Below are 18,116 nucleotides of genomic sequence, written 5' to 3' on the forward strand. Positions count from 1 at the left end.
AGGGAGGGAAAGGCCCTAGAGCGTAATCCTCGAAAGGCCGCTCCAGGATAGAGAGAGGCTTTGAGGAGGGGAGAGGAGAGCAGAAAGCAATAACAAATTCCAAATTCCTGCTTTATTTCCCCAGATTTCTATGGGGCAAAGATCTCTGACTGATACCCGCCGTTTCTTCATATGCTCAGCTGGGAGCGTGAGACAGCGATACCAGAAACTGTCGCGTGCTGGTCGACTAGTTCCTGACAATGCTGCTGTCCTGCTGGCTACTCAGGGTTCGGTAGAGGGGGGTTCGGGCCGCGTGGCTGAGGAACTTAGTCTCCAGAGATGAAATGATAACAACTCAAATAAAGTTTGATGGTCCTTTATAATTTAAGACGCCGAACACTTTACATGGGGCTGCCACGTTTCCGCCTGTGACTATTTCTAGGTGGGTCGAAACCCGGTTCCGCACACTGATCTGGTTAAGAAAATTACGGGACGTCCCGTGATGACTATTACTCCCACAGTAAGGAATATAATTCTGATGACCTGCGCGTGATAGGATGCCTGTCTGACTGTACTCAGCACTGGCCAGAGAGAAATAAAAAAAAACACAGAACCTATGACTGCGAATGACCAGTTTGCAAAAATGAATCGTGACTCGCCCGAATTGAAAGCTGAACACACATGTGCGTAATAATGAAATGAAAACTCGCGACCGTAACTGCAAATCAACAAGCTCGACTGCAAAATTGAGAAAACGTATCCGCACGGCAAAAGTCTAGAGCCTGTGCTAATACCGCACCCGCTTCTCTCACCGTCCCAGAGCGGCGTCACCAACACGACCGTCACCTCTCGTGCCGGGTCCACGACTGCCTCCCGCTAGCGCGGAGCGATGACACTCGCGTGACCGCTGTCTGCCGAGTCCTGGCGACGACTAACTCCCTCCCCCGCCTGGAGTGCAGGAGCGCCCGCGTCTCCCCCACTTCGCGAGCCCGCAGAACACGCTGATTGGTCACAGGCGGGAGCCGCGGCCTTGGCACCTGGTGAACAATTAAAACTTACACGAAAAACATAACCCTTCAATACAAAATTAATTATAATAAAACATAAGCAAAATATATACAAAAAAAGTAAAAGAAAATATATTTACATTAAAATAATAAGTCATATCCTGTAAAGAAACACAACGTTCCACGTCACCGTCCCTTGCGTCGCACAACACATGCAAGAGATGGCGCTGGCGAGGCATAACGGCCTGAAGGAGCCGGGGAGACACTTGGGTCGACGTCAGAACTATTATGTTCCCATAACTCGCTATGTGGGAAGTCAAATCAAGATTGCGACCCCGTAAATTTATTCGAATCATTAGAAACGACGGCGGGGCGCGAAGTGTGCGATTTTAAAATGAATAGTGGCTCACGATCCTGCAAGTAGTTAAGTAGCTATCGCTGTGGTGCTTGGCTTTAATTTATTTAGTGTAGATGTCAGGCGGGGGAAGGTCACCCTTTCCCCCTCAGTTAGGTGGCAAAATGATGTATGGAAGTATCGTGATGTCTGTATTTAGAGGCTTGTAAAGTATTGCGTCAAAAGTGGCCTAGTTAATCTCGTTGTGTGAGTGTAGTGATAAGCTCCAAGGCCGCGCGCGACAGCACAGTGACCCTCCAACAGGTATGTGCCCGGCCAGTCGCCAAGGAGGCATATAATCGTGAAGAGTGTAGAGTTCCGCTGTGGGAAAGAGGTTAGTTAGCAGGCAACCGCGCGGGATTCTGTCAGTCCGCTCCCGCAAACCGCCAGTGGTCCGCGTGATTGCACCGCCCCCGAAGCTGACTGTTGCTTCAGTCACTCACCGATTCATTCGTTCAGGTTTCTCTCTCAATCAGCCGACGCACCAGGACCTTTCATGCATGGCTGAGGTTCCGAGGGTCACTACTCCTCTTCCACTCCTGCCAACTATGTGCAGCTTTAGAAGAGTGTGTAATGCCAGGCTCTCGTCGATTGCTGCTGCATCGCCTGCAGTGCCAACACTCCAGGCCCAGCACACCGTCCAACTTAAAGTTCCACCGTCACTTGATCCTAGAGGTGGGTCGAAAAGTATCAACCTGATATTTTGTAACTTATACACGCCTGTATCAGGTACTGCAAACGAGTACACTTGAAAAGTATCAAGTACTTTAGTATCAGTTTTTGAATTCGCCTGGAACAAAACCACGGCCAACGTGCGCGTGCGCAGAACCCGATCGCAGATGACGGTCACGGGCGGAGCTTGTGAAAGGGGAGGGAGCGGCACGACGAATAAGGGATAAAGGGAAAGAATGTATGGGAGGAAGCGCAGGGGAAGGCGTTGAAGGAGAGGCGCAGAGCGAAATTGTTACGAGTCATTTTGTTTATTGTCCCACATCAAAGTATGCTCAGTGCGCAGTGCGTGCACCGTCTCGTTCAATAATAAAACTAATGAAATTTTAATATTAAAAAGTACATTAATACAAGATATAATATTTATATTTGTGCACCTAACAGCTATGAAAATGCAAATAAATTTTCAGTTGACACTAATAACAGATGTAATCAACATATGGACTTTCTTTTTTCGAAAACAATTAGTAACTAGTGTTTTCATACATTAAAAGATTACGATTTTATCAAAAATTAAAAATAAAAAAACAGATAGGTACATTAGTGAGCATACTATATCAATAGACATTTGAGTTAGGTACATCAGGCAGATAGCAGTGCCAATATCGTTAAAAAAACAAACACTTTGCAAGTTCAGTCACTATTTAACAAATAGTATTGCATTATAACTCAGTTTTTGTTTACACAAATTACACTTAGCAAACTCATTATTTTCCGTGAAAAAATTCCACACAAATGAAGTCTTTTTCTTGCACTTATCCATTCCTTATTTCACTATAAAGATACTAACTACAAAGCATGACAGCCCGCAACAATTTACATCGTAATACATGGCCAGGACGAACTGCAGTGAATGTTGAACTGATTGATACTGGTTGTATCAGGCGGGCATGAGAGTAACAGAGGTAGAGAATTACCGGGCGTGATAAATAATGTATCAGATTCTCCTTCCGGTCGCACGGTCCTGGGACCGCTACTGCTAAAACTGATACAGAAGTATCAGCTACTTGTAACTATTACATTACTGTATCAGTATGACGTCGTACAGACCATGGCCTTTAAGCCCGTGCTCCGCACCGCCAGTACCGTATCCCGTTTTCGGAGCGCGCCCCTTGCCCAGCCGGATTGAGTCAGGCGAGCGCCTTGGGCGTGACCCCAATAGACATAATGAAATTTAAAGGTACGGAACCCCGGAGGCTCGAACCCATAATTCAATTAAGGGAAAAGCTATTAGTACGAAATTACTAACTACCCGACATGTAATAAGTGTGTCGTAGCCACTCCGGGCGAGTACACCACGCACGGAGCAGACAACAAACCTCATTAACAGTCACCGTGGCCACTGGCCTTAATTAAAATGCCCGTGATCATGATCAAGTCAGAATAGGAGAAATCCCTCTAAAACAATTCGCAGTGGGACAATATGTTAGTAAATTTACAGTCGCCAACTTGATGTCACAATTTAAATAATTAAATACATAAAAACCATTGTTAAGCCTTAAGCACCCAATTACCAGGTGCTACATTTTAATTGGGCACCTGGAACATGTTTTAACTGGTAATAGAGTAAATTCAATTAATATAAGTTTTTTGACGCCGACTCACAAAGAAGAGAAAGTTTCTCTTCCTTGCGAGGCGGCCATGTTCGGCAGTCTCCAACCACTCCGCGCCGGGAACAGACGTGTGTCCGTGGGCAGCATTCAAGTTTCTTTCATTGATTATTTTTATTCTGTACTAAATCTTAAAATTTAAAACCTCTTATTAATTCATCGCTGCCCACGTCGACTCGGCGCTTATTTTACGGAACCGGGCCTATTCCGACCGTCTTCAGTGTGATACCGCGCTGCGTATCGTATCACTCACGTAAGTGTTTCGCCGAACTTAGGAGCCCGCTCATCGACCCCCCCCCCCCCTGCACCCGTTAACTTTCGGCGCTGGCCGTCTCCAGCGAGCATTGACCCACGTCCCGCGAGACTGCCGCGGTAACCATTGTCACATAGTGTTGTGTTTAGTGTTGGTGAGAATTTTTGTAGCGGGACTGAACCGCGGAGCGGACTAGTAGAGTGTACCGTGTACTCACATAGACCACCAGTGAAACTCCCAAATTAAATGTATTCTCACCAACTCGTATACGATCATTTTCCGTAATCTCCCTTCCTCTACACGGCCGAGCGGCCTTCACAACCAAGGGAGAAAGATTCAGGTTACATTCAAGCCGTGTACCTGGCGGGGCACGCGGGGGCAGAGTACCCACGACCCAACATCAACTGCCTAGCAACCCGCTAGCCTGGCGCCCCTCCGGACAACAAGAGCATCGCGACGCCCGTAGCGCTCGTCAGCTACCCCCCTGACCTTTCACAGAGGTCGGGTGATTGCAAGTATCAGGTTGGAACAGATACCGAAAATTGCTGTAACAACCCACCTCTACTTAATCCTCGGCAAGCCATGAAAGCAACTGCCCCTACCAACAGATGGTACACAAGTAATTCGCCACCGACAGGACGTGCTCGATTAGAGTCAGTCGCTGCTTCTCAGCACTCATCATGTACACAAAATGGTCCACACAGTTTCAGCACTGTCTGAAGCAATAAACCTCCAGGCAGAGCAGTCAGCTTGTTCCCCAGTGATGTACATACCATGAGAGCTATCGAGCTAGTCTGACTTATATTTTTTTTCCTAACCTAAATTAAAACTAAGGGCCGTATTTCAAGACACCAAAATAAGGGTTTAGGTGTTGAATATGCAATACCTGTACCCTAACCATATTCCAAGTGCACGATAGGACACGGCCAATCCCTTATTTTTAGGGCACAGATTTTTGGTGTCCTATCTGTTGCCGATTTTATCCATAACTGTATATATATTTTTTTCCTTTTTAATGAACTTTAACGGAACTTTTACGATTACAATTTCTCCCCCTAATATCTTACAAAACAGCAAACATAAATACGGCCAAAAATTCATTGTTTATTCTTGTACAACCAAAATTAAATATTTTATTTCACATTATAATTACATAGTTTTAAAAAATAAGATAAATTACGATGGATTCCACGAAGTACAACTGTTTATAGCCTCGTACAAGTCCTCGTTTATTAAAATGGCTGCCGATCTGATACCTTATGGGGGTTAAGTTAGGACACGTTTTGGAATATGACCCGAGAGTTAGGGTAGGGCAGTTGCCCAACAAGGCAGTGCATATTCGCTACCTTACTCAAACGTCTTGAATACCGCCCTAAGTGTGTTTGGGAGGGTCTAGATTAGGGACAGACTCTAAGTGCGTCTCAGGCCGAAGCCTATACGCTCTAATCATGCAGGGGTTAGCCATATGGGAGAGGGTGCATGCATCGTGTGCTAGGAGGGGATTGGCCAGCTATGGCAGCAATTGGCGCCATGACTAACTCCCCTCACTGACTATTCTAGACTAATACTAGATAAGTTGGGCCCAGGTAAAAGCTGCATAGACACAGGGAAAACCCTGGGCACTTACATGTGGGATGCAAAATTCATGCATTATTACATGCGGGTTGGCTACGGGAGTAGAGGGATGGCTCAGGTAGAAGAGTTGGAAGAGTAGAAAATATCTACTAAGCAAGGGCGGGCACTTGGACATTTCTGTCCGCATTTGGGGTTTTTGGGCATGACTGGTTTTTAGGGGGCGACTTTCGTCGTTTCCCACCAGGCTGCCAGCCAGCCAGGTTTGCTGAAAGAGAAGTACATGTTACAGCTATAATTATATGGCCGCAGCACCCAGGTTGCCCCAGCTACCACGGCCATGTATGCCCGACACATTGAGCTGCCAGCTTGGGCATGTCAATCATTGGCTAGTCCAATGTTGCATATTTGCACCGCAGGACGTGGTCAGGCACATGGTCGGACACCTATTAAACGAGGGTGAGGGGGCCAAGGCCAAATGAAGGACGCAACAAGTTTAAGTAGGTATATCCTTAATGAGTGATTTTGTTGTTTAGGCCATTATTCCAAAACAAATAAAGATTAAGGTGTTAATTTTGCTACACCTTTATCTTAAACATTTTCCTAGTGCACAATAGGACATGGCCAGCCCTTATTTTTGGGGAACAGATTTTGATGTTCCATCTGGTGCCGTACTCTTGCTCGTTTCCCACGAAAGTACAGAGCTCACTTTTTTATTTATTTCGTCCAGATGGCAGACCTGCATCTGGGGACATTGACTTGTATATAATCATTTTTGTTATGATAGGGTGATATACCGAACATCTTTGTATACCAAAGGAAACTTTACAATAGAGAAATTATCTTTGAATACATTCTATTTATTTTAGTGCTGAAAACAAAAACTAATCACACCTTAAAAAAGTTCTTGAGATAATTAAAATTATATAATTATTTTTTATTGCGATCTTTACCAACCAAATAACATCAATGGCTGCAAAATGTTTGCTAGAATGTTTTGGGACTAATTTCTAGCCTTGCACTGGGCATTGTTTATTATAACAACTGCTTATGTTTCCTTAATATAGTACGGCAAGATACTTGTGAACTTGCGCAGACCCCAATTCGTGGCGTGACGCACACTACCGTCACGTGATAGCCGCCAGGGGAAGTGGAGGGGATCATTTACGCGCTTCACTAGGTTGTGTGAGGATTGCATCAGCGCGTCATGCTGGGACCTGGGTTACACTGTACAACAAGCGAGCCTATCCCATCAACCTCGGGAATTAAGTCGAACCTTATTCCAGGACGACCCTTGCGAGGACAGGCGCGTGAAATTGTATACAACATTGCGACGCATCTGAAAGAAAAGAAGTTTCTGTACATTTTAAAATACAATGTTACTGAAGCGAGAAGTGCTGCGACGGGTGTGTCTGAATCAACTGTAAAAAGAATTTTGGCTTAGGGGAAAGTAAAAAGTAAAATTGGTCTGAACTTTTCAACACCTACTGGCCAAAACAATGAATGCAAAAAAGGTTAGAAGTCGACGATTTTACATGTGGTGCTGTGACGAGAAAAGTGGATGAATTTTACACTGTCAGGAAAACTGTTCCAACTTTAAATAAATTAAAGACGGCTTTGCGAGATGATGGTGTTTTGGACTGCAGTAAAGAATTTTTGAGAAAACTGTTAAAGAGACTGGGATTACGTTGGACGAAGTGTCAGTCAAGGAGAAGGATTTTGATTGAGAAGCCTGATATAGCAGCATGGAGGGGGTGTTTCCTACAAGAAATGCGCAAGTTTCGAAACGATGGTCGTTAAATCGTTTATGTAGATGAAACGTACATCCATGCTACCCACAGTGTTAGTTATTGTTGGCAATCGGACAATGAGCTGAGTATTACAGAGCCAATCGGTCAAGGCCAGTGTTTAATAATTGTGAATGCAGGAGGAGATTAGGGATTTGTACAGAATGCATTGTTGATATTCCGGACAAAACAAACAACGGGAGATTATCATGACATGAATTTCGAAAACTTTTCGAAATGGGTTACACATAAACTGCTTCCAAATTTGCCTGAAAACTCCGTCATTGTTCTCGACACTGCATATTATCACAATGTACAGACAAATAAGAAGCCGACTTCCGCTAACACAAAACAAGTGATTCAAGTGTGGCTAAAAATAAACAACGTAGCTTTCTCCACTGACCTAACAAAAGCCAACCTACTATTACTTGCGAAACAAGTGCCCACTTCCAAAACTATCAAAATTGACGAAATAATTAAAAATTGAACTCCCACTAAGTAATCAGGCTTCCACCCTATCATCCTGACCTCAATCCGATTGAGTTAGTGTGGAGATATATTAAAGGACAAGTGTGCGAAGAAATATCATCCTCACTCGAAGACAAGAAGACATTATGTGAACAGCTGTTTAGTAGTGACATCGTACGGCCGAAGGCCACCCCAAAGCCCGACCTGCACCCGCCAGTATTCGGCTCCACTAACGGAAAGCACCCCTAGCCATGGCCCACCTGAGTCAAGTGAGCGGACCGCAGCCCAAGGTAGAGAATAGCGAACCATTTTAATTACACATGCAATGCACTCCCCGTGCCTACAAAATTCCCCACACAATAATAAAGTAATCAGAAACAAACAAAAGCCCCTAATTAATAGAGTGCGATGTAGGAGTGCCCGGGTCACTCACGTGTAGCTTTCTACTAAAACTGCTGTGAGTGCAACCCTTGTGGCCTTCAGCCTAAATTCAGTAGTGAAACGTGTGACGTAACGCAAACCGCCCCAAATTAGCATTATCATTCGCCACTGGAGTAGTTATCAAGAAACAGACAGTCTCCAGCTTGACTTTAATATTCAAACTGCATGTTATCACAATGTACAGACAAATAAGAAGCCGACTTCCGCTAACACAAAACAATTGATTCAAGAGTGGCTAAAAATAAACAACATAGCTTTCTCCACTGACCTAACAAAAGCCAACCTACTATTACTTGCGAAACAAGTGCCCACTTCCAAAACTATCAAAATTGACGAAATAATTAAAAATTGAACTCCCACTAAGTAATCAGGCTTCGTGGGGGCGGTTGCCTCTGCGTGGCCCACTAGGACTGTCGGCGGTGTTGCGTGGGATATGAAGGATTCCCTACTTGGTGGTGGTTGGGGGTTTGTATGACTGATTAGAGCTGAAATATTTTTTCTGCACACCTTTCATCCTTCCTCTGTGCAGCGCCCCATACTAAGACCCCCTCCTCCCAAAACCCTGGGAGGAGATAGAGTGAACAGAGGGGCATGTTTTTCAGATCTGTCAGCGAGGAAGGCGCGCTTTTCGTCGCGTAACTTCGGTGCCGTTCGTGCGGGTGCCAAGAGCTTTGGCACAGAGGTAGTATGGGATGTTACCTTGAGACGTTTTTCTCGGATTATGAAAATATCCCCCCATGTGGCATGTGTAATTATTATTATTATAGTCACAACCAAAACCTTTTTTCAAATACTCCCCGTGTGTGCCCGGTCCTTTTCCGGTGTAGGGCCTAACCCAGCCGCGTCAATTTAACATGCCCCACACAAAGCATTACGTGGGGCTGTGCAGTATACGGTACGGGCCGTCTTCCGCCACCCCAGAACTCTAGTTAATCGCCCAGTGCACAGGCACAGGCTACATTCAAGCTTAAACGTGTTTTTAATTTAGTAGCGAGCCGCGGTCCACACAGGTGGGCCCGTGTGTCGCAAGTTACCGATTACGAGATTAGCCGATGCTAATCGAACTCTCTCCCTCAACTGCGACTGGCGTGAGGACTTAATAAGTAAACACACGTAGAGGCACGCAGGTGTCCCTCTCAGATAACGTGTGCAGTGTAATCGTGTACGTAAAAGCACCACAGAGAGCCATTTTGTCAAGTGTAATTGTAATAATAGTGTAATCAAAACTTCTACGTGTTCCGACGCCTCATTGGCAGTCATGTACCGCCGAGTAGACCTCGCGCCCAATGTAATGAACCAGTGTAAATAGTGAACAATAAAACGTCCACCCCGCACCTCCCGTGCGCGACGTGCGACCCGTAGAACAACCAGAACAGTGTATGTAAATCAACCTAAACAACCCAACCTAATCAGGAAACAAATTCCATCACCGCCGACGGTTCTAGCGGACCACGCTGGGGCAACGAACCCACGACCATCACACGGTTAGACACCGAGCTAGCCTGGCGCCCTCCCGGAACAGAAACCTCTAAGAAAGCCAGCCACCCCGCTAGGACCTGCGCCCGACCTCGAACACGAGACCGCGGCGGACGGCAGTAGCTACTCTAAAGAGCAATGGAAAGAATGGTGCCGACATGTGGAAAAAATCGAGAATTAATACTGGAACAGTGATAGGTTACTGAAATAAAGATGATTATTGTTAATCTTGAAGAATCTAGAGCTGAAGACACCTCTAGTGAAATGGAAAATGCCAACTTAACATCAGACTCAGATTAGGTAAATAACATTGCCGTTGCCCGGGGACTCGGGTTCGAGACCCGGTGTGGTTCCTAGCGGGAAAGTCTGTTATCATTGGAATGTTTCCGGGTGGGCGCCGGACTAGCTCATCTCCTAGTCGAGAGGTGGGTCGTGGGGGCGGTTGCCCCTGCGTGGCCCACTAGGACCGTCGGCGGTGTTGCGTGGGATATGAAGGATTCCCTACTTGGTGGTGGTTGGGGGTTTGTATGACTGATTAATTAGGCACTGAATTAGTGCGTCAAATGACATGCGCCGTTTATTCATGCGACTGTGGGTTGGGCGTAATACAGTGGATTACACACCACGTCGTACAGAAGCTGACGTCACGCAATACCGAAGTTACACATTACACAGAGTCACTCTAAAAATGTTACGTGAATAAGACGTTGCACAAATTTACTAAAAATGTTACGTGAATAAGGCGATGCACAAAATTACTAAAAATGTTATGTGAATATGGCGTTGAGTGTGATTGGAGGCGGCCAATCCCGTATGTCTTTGCTTCAAGGCGGTGTTTGCGCCCACTGTGGTGGAGCGCGGACCGCAGCTAACTTAGTCCAAGTCCTACGTTGGTGAGGTCAGCGCCGGGGCGCGTGACTTTAACAAAAGTTCGGGGTTTCGGGAGGCGGCCCGTGCTGTAGGCTGGCAAACTGTCCCGCGGAGCAAGTGTGGTGCAGGGAGTTTTGAATTTACGCGGCTGGATTATGTCCTAGACCGAAAGGTTGGACCGGGTACGCACGGAGAGCTTAATAAAAAATAAGTTTCGGTGGCGTGACTATATTTACCAGGAGTTACTTCAGTGTAGACAAAGGATGCTGCCTCTCCGTGGGACGTGCATCCGCTCCGGTCCACGAGTCGCACTGTACTGCCCTGGTGTCATGGCGTCCGGCCGAGGCTCGGTGTCCTTTCGCGCCGGGGTTGACCTCATTACGTTATTTTCCAAATTATTTAGTTAACAAGAGATTTTAAGAGCGCTAAATTCTTTCATTAATTATTCAAACTAAATTTAAATTACACATCCCTTCTACGATTTAGATTTAGCATGTTTACGGATTATGTTTTTGAACTGTAAGTCACACCAGAGACTGTTCGTCTTTTGCTGGACCGCTCTGGTAGGGAGTAAAAACCCAACATAGGGAGGTAATAATTATGTCACCTGAAACACTTAATTAATACAGGTAGAAGGCCGCCAGGGGGACACTCGCACATGTACTGACACATTTTCACACGTGAGTGCCCGGGCACTCCTACGTCGCATTTTCATTGAGAGAATGTTTAACCTATACGCAATATTGTTTTTATTCTGCGTGTGATTTATCAGAGGGATTGACTGTAGTGTCGGTCTGGTTATTATGGAGCCGCATTCTACCTTGTCTGCCGGTGGCTCGCCTGTCTCGGGTGGGCCATAGCTAGGGGCGCGTTCCATTAGCGGGGTTGAATACTGGCAGTTGCAGGTCGGGCTTTAGGGTGGCCTTCGGCCGGACGACGTCAACATAATAACTATCTAACTATTAAAATATTACGTTGGCATCTTAAAATTATGTATTTATAATCAACACCCGTTTTTGCATCGAACATTAGTGATGTAAAAAGTAGTGATAAAACAGAAATGTTCTGTATTTTACCTTTAAGAAAACGCTATTTTTACAGAACCCTTAACCAAATGATAATTTGATAACCAAGCCTTCAAAGAAAGAGTAATTTTAACACTTGCGGCATTTTTGTTTATAATAAAATAGTTTTTTCACAGATAAGTTTTTTATGACTGCAAACAAATAGCGTGACTGTGAGAATGCTGATGTTCTGTTAACTGATTAATTATTGTAAATATGTATGTGTGAATAATTTGGACATGGGTTATCGATGTAGTGTATTTTCCATTTGTGATTACATCATGCAGTTCATGCGTTATAACCCTTGTGTCGCGTTCGTGTAAGACGGGCTGACACTCCATCGCCTTGATTTGGAGGGGTTTCCACGCATTATCCTCCAGACACTGTCGTTTAGAGGTGTAAAAGTAACGAAAAAAAGCGTCCCCATATGTATTCGTTACTATAACAATTAGTACTCGTTACTATCGTATCGTTACGTTACTCGTTACTTTTGATACCGCATAACATGCTATGTTATGTTGCAGCAACGAATCGAGTCGTATTATTGCGTGCGCGTACAGTATGACGTCGCGTAAATAATAATAAATAGAATATAAACAATTAACAATATTTGATAATTAACAGTTTTTGTTAACCAAGAAACAATTAAATCTCATTAGAGCTGCTTTATTATATCTTTTAAGATAAGAACAAAAAAAACGTAAAAATACACGATAATAAAAAACAAAACATACATATTTCTAATTTGTAAAAAATACTTTCTTAAGTTGTTTCTGTTCCAATCTCAAACTTTGTCTACACACATAATACCTTTAATAAACAGAAAAAGATTTGGACGACGATTTTCCAAATTATAATTTACTTAATAAACAAACATTGTCGTAGGCTGGTCGACTAGTCCCTGAAAATGCTGCTATCCTGCCGGCTACTCAGGGTTCGGTAGAGGGGGTTCGGGCCGCGTGGCCGAGGGACTTAGTCTCCAGAATTGAAATGAGAACAACTCGAATAAAGTTTGCTGGTCCTTTATACTCAAGACGATTAACACTTTACATGGGGCTGCTGCGTTTCCGCCTGTGACTATTTCTATATGGGACGAAGCCCGGTTCCGCGCACTAATATGGTAATGAAAATACGGGACGTCCCGCCTGTGACGACTATTACCCACATTGTAAGGCATAGAATTCTCAATGACTCGCGCGCAATAGGATGTCTGTCCGACTGAACACCACAATGACCGGGGAGAAAAGTAAAAAGCACAGAACATACGACTGCGAATGTCCAATTTTCAAAATAAACCGCGACTCGCAAAAACTAGTAGAAGAACACACGTGAGACAAAATGACAAGATGAGAGCACGCGACTGAATGACAAAGTAACAAACTACTCGACTGCAAGACTGAAAACGCTTCCGCACCGCAAAGTTTAGAACTACTGCAAATACCGCGCCCGCTCAATCTCACAGTCCTGGAGCAACGTTGCCAACCCGTCCGTTGTCTCTCGTGCAGGGTCCACGACTGCCTCCCACCCCCCTGGTGCGCCCGAGCGCCCGCGTCTCCCCCCCTTCTCAAGAGCCCGTGGAACATGCTGATTGGTCACAGGCGGAAGCCACGGCCTTGGCGCCCGGTGAACAATTAAAAATTTCACGAAATACATAACCCTTCAATACAAAATTAATTATAATAAAATATAAGCAAAATATATACAAAAAACGTAAAACAAAAATATATTTACAATTAAATAATGTGTCAAATCCTGTATGGAAACAAAACGTCGCACATCACCCTCACGTGCATCACACAACACAGGCAAGAGATGGCGCTGGCGAGGCATAACGGCCTGAAGGAGCCGGGGAGCCTCTTGGGTCGACGTCAACATCGTTCTTTGTATTGTAAATTCATCGAATATGCGCGCGCATGCGTAAAACATACGAAAAATGCGAGTAACGAGATGCAGCCGTGTGTTACGTTTCATTACTCGTTACTAGACGGCGCACCCGTTACACAGTACCGAATAAATACGTTTTGCTACAGCTCTATTCTCTTTTGCTAAGGGAGGTAAAGGGGAAGGCAGACCATGCGCACAGCGATAACAAAAACGGTTCAGATTTAACTTTTTCCCCTATAGTATCCAGTTTGGACACATTCTAGAATTCTACAAGCGATTTAGGTTTATTTTGTATCCTAACAATTTAGGTTTTAATTACTATCTTAACTTTTTCTCTTGGAAAGCCACCCGTAGATACAAGTGATTGTATTGTATCTATATTAAATTACGTGTGTTCCTTTAAAACGTTTTCAATTTTTATTGTTATTTTCATAATAATATTTGAAATTTTTCAATACAATTCTGTTTGTGTCAATATTAATTTGCTTATAAAAAATAATATTAAGTTAAAAAATTTTTTTTTGGCTTGGGTCACTCATATCTAATTGCATCCTGTAAAAAAAATCATATAATCTTTGCCTCTTGTTTGTTATTGTTGATGTTTTTTATATATGGTTTTCAAGTTAAGCGTTGTGAAAGTTCTAGTACTAAAGAAATTTAGAGTATATTTTTTTCCTACTTTACCAGGATATTTTAAAATGTGTTCGTCTATTTACATAGGCAGTAAATGTTCTGATTTTGAATTTTTGCATAATTGTTGACCTTGTAAGTTCGTTTAAAATTTATTATATATAATATTATTATACTGTTTTTTTTTTTTTAAAGGATAAGTACCGTTTTTTGATTGGTTTTGTATCTCGGTAGCTGAATTTGTACGGTTGTCTGATGAGTAACTAGAGTGCATAAATTTGAATTTTCTGCTGGAAATAATTTTTCCTGCAAATAATTGTTTTTTGGTTGACTTTGTTTATTTAACCTCCGATCCCCCCGGCTCCCATGGTTAAACATTGTCCAGAAATAAGCCTTTCATTTAGCTAAACATGATTATGACAGTAAATTGTTTGTTGTGTGGCTCAAATGTAAAAAGAAAACTATGAAAAGGGAATTTTTGATCTCCCCTAATTCTTGATGGTTCCGAGTATGGAATGTTTGTAAGGTTAAAGAATAGTGTCAGCTTTTCCTTTAAAAATAAATATTGGAGAATAGGTAATTTTTTTAGATTAGATGCTTTTCAGTTAAAAAAAGTTACCATTAAAAATAAATTATAGTTTAGGTCTACTAACAGTTTTGGTGGTTCTGGATAATATTCTTAGGTAAATATTTACTTGGGCGGTATTTCCGAAAAAAAATGTTAAAAATCCGAAAATACCTTTATTTTATGCTCTTCAACTTCCTCTTTTCATTAAAAGCGGCGGAGATAAGAAATTCCAAATACTTTAGGAGATAACGAATTTTTTAATTTTGCAATACAAGACCTGTGGAACCATTCGAGCGGCGCCATTTTTGTTATTTTGCCGTGTGTTCGTTAAAACGTGAATCGTGAATGCGTAATTAATAAAATGGTTGATTAGGTCAGGTCAGTTACATTAATAATACTTTCAAACTAAGCCGACATTAAAAATTATTTTGTGAATTAATTTTAATGGCTGTTTAGTTTTAAAATATTTATAATGTAACTGACCTGACCAAACAAACCCGGACAGAGGGTGAACAGTAAACTAAAATGGTCGATTAGGTCAGGTCAGTTACATTATAAATACTTTCAAACTAAGGTGATATTAAAAATAATGTGAATTAATTTTAATTATTCTTTAGTTTTAAATTATTTATAATGTAACTGACCTTACATAACAAACCCGTAACAAAGGATGTACAGTAACAACGCACATAAATTTTTTTGTTACTTATTACTTGCGCAACAATATCAAAATAACAAATAAGACTTTAAAATTAGAAACGTTAAAAACTCACCTAAGTTGGAGGCGGTAATTAAACACCGTTTTAAACAATAATTGAACTAAATAATCACGTATTAGTTCATTTGAATTCTGGCCTATCACGAACAATCATGTGACATCATTATTCAATAAAAAAATAGATACTCGTACGTAAACAAGAAACAATGGTGCATGCACGCCATAGGAATTCGCTGGTTTTGTGCTGAAATTTAAAAATTCGATATCTCCTAAAGTATTTGGAATTTCTAATCTCCGCCGCTTTTAATGAAAAGAGGAAGTTGAAGAGCATATAATAAAGGTATTTTCGGATTTTTAACATTTTTTTTTCGCAAATACCGCTCAATTACATATGAAGACATTAAAAAATTCAATATCTCCTAAAGTATTTGGAATTTCTAATCTCCGCCGCTTTTAATGAAAAGAGGAAATTGAAGAGCATTAAATAAAGGTATTTTCAGAATTTTAACATTTTTTTTCGGAAATACCGCCCAAGTAAATATTTACCTATTCTTATAGCTTGGCTTTTCTGTGAAGTTAGTATTTTTAATGTTGCTAACCAAATGTAGTGAACAATGCACAAACCCACAAAGGAAAGGAAAAAAAGTGCGGTGGCCCCATCAATGCACAGGTTTTGTAATGTAACCTAGTAACTGTGATTTCTCAGAAAATTTAGAAGCACTGTTTTCAGGGTAAATATAGGAATGTCTCATAAATGTCAGAAAAATATATTTTCTAAACTTTGTTAGTACTTTATGGAAAAGCTGCATAGTAAGAATACTACCAGGTAATTTTTAGAGTAATGACTTTTCTGTGAAAAAAATTTAAAAAACGGGGTTGGTACAGGCCCAAAGAAGTTTCTGTATTCAAACCAAAAGAAAACATAATTTTGAAATTCCAACTGGATTGTGAGAAACTCTTAAGTGGGCAGGGCTATAAAGTTGAGGTGAAGTGGGGTAAAAGCCATTAAAACACATAAGTTATTTCTTCACTTTGTTGTCTGTGCATCTTGTTCGCGGCCGCGGCAGGCCTCTCATTGAGGCTGGAAGTGGTGGCGAGAGGATTGGCACCACTGCTGGCTCTGTCGTCAGGACCACCCCCAAAAAGCCCCTTATTTTGGCTGCCATATTTGAAACCCAGGGTACGCAGATGTGTTGATAAGATCATCATTCCTTCTCCCCTTACGCAATGGGGGTTGGCCATGCGAATGTGAGGCATTGTCCCACTATTTCACGGTAACGACGCTTCACCATATCGTGGTCTGCCTGCCAGTGCAACGTGTTTGTCTCATAACTTTATTTCATAACAGTGTGGTTGGGCACAATAAAAGTTTTATATATAAATAATAAGACGGGTTGGTTAGTTTAAGTGAGCTACATTTTAAATTGGTATTAATTCCTAACCAACCATCCAAATGTTGTTTTAGTATTTTTACTGTAGCTAACCTAACCAACCATCCACACTATTTTAAAGTATTTTAAACATACCCAAGTTAACCTAACCAACCGTACACTTTTTTTTAAAAGTTTTTTAAATGTAACTAACCTAACCCAACCTACTAACAGACCATTCTCACAATATCACATTACTTGTAATGTATAAACATAACTTGACCACTTGTTAAAATGGTAAACTACAGGTAAACCACCTTAGGTATTACAATTCCCTCTTAGAGAATGGTTCAAATACATGTCAGAAAGTGACAGTATTTTAGAATTTTTTATGTTTAGCAAAGAGCTAATTAGAGAGAATTACAAAAAAAAAAATAATTTGTATGCAATGGAAAGCTTGAACTAAATTGGCTGAAAGTTAATTTTAAGCAGGACATTCAGAAGTGTTCTCAATTACAACAACATTTTTATACAATGGTTAGTCACATGGAGTGTAAATGTTTATGAATGGTACCATATATTACTGTAGGCTATAACATTTAAAAATAGCACATAACCTTTTTATGTTTGTGTCAAAAATGTATGTTTAATGTACCTAGCTGCATTCACTAAAGAATATTTTGAATAATATTAAGTTAGGTGTTTTTCTTCATTGCCAGTATTTGTATTATAATAATGTTTTTAATAATAAATGCCAGTAAATGAGTTTAGTCTTTGATTCCAGGCTATTCCCGAAGAGATACATTCCTCAACTTAATCATTATGAGACAGTCTGGTATGTAACTTTAAATTTATGGATTCCAGTTTGTTGGTCTCGTAATTTAACATTTGAGTGAACACAATTATTATGTGCAAATGCAACAAGTAGTATAAATCAAAGCTCTAGAGTAGAGGCTTTTCATTGGGAGAAAAAAATTAAACTTTTAAAGCATTTTTTCTTTCTAAGAATGGTGTTTATATATTCCAACTGGTTTCTGAAATACTTGGTAGTGCGGAGGGTGATGAAGTTAGAGAAAAAAAGGGGCAAAACACATTAAAAAAAAAAAAAAAAAGAAAATGATTTATATTTTTTGAAATATCAATATTACATTTATTTTAATAATTCCAAATAAATATTTAAATAATTCCGCATCAATATTTATATTAATTTTAATCCCCAAACCACACAATATTTCAAGGCCTTCAACATTTACTGAGTTTTCAAGAATCTACCCGGTAAACGGCATTTTGCACAAA

The 18,116-nt window shown here is 41.6% G+C and overlaps 1 protein-coding gene across 6 annotated transcripts in view; it reads left to right on the forward strand.

The window, feature by feature from the left end:
- Nucleotides 1–14,112: 14,112 nt before the first annotated feature.
- LOC134529775 (protein lap1) overlaps nucleotides 14,113–18,116 on the forward strand; it is a 72,114-nt gene continuing 68,110 nt past the window's right edge. For 4 of the 6 annotated variants that reach the window (XR_010074704.1, XM_063364205.1, XM_063364206.1 and 1 more), the window contains exons 1-2: nucleotides 14,125–14,299; nucleotides 17,605–17,655. The gene's annotated coding sequence lies outside the window, so the exon portion shown is untranslated. Of the gene's footprint in view, nucleotides 14,300–17,604; nucleotides 17,656–18,116 lie in introns of all 6 variants that reach the window. The other 2 variants (XM_063364204.1, XM_063364203.1) reach the window with 2 other exon arrangements.

Source organism: Bacillus rossius, chromosome 2 (assembly GCF_032445375.1).
Source record: "Bacillus rossius redtenbacheri isolate Brsri chromosome 2, Brsri_v3, whole genome shotgun sequence".
Lineage (NCBI taxonomy): Eukaryota > Metazoa > Arthropoda > Insecta > Phasmatodea > Bacillidae > Bacillus > Bacillus rossius.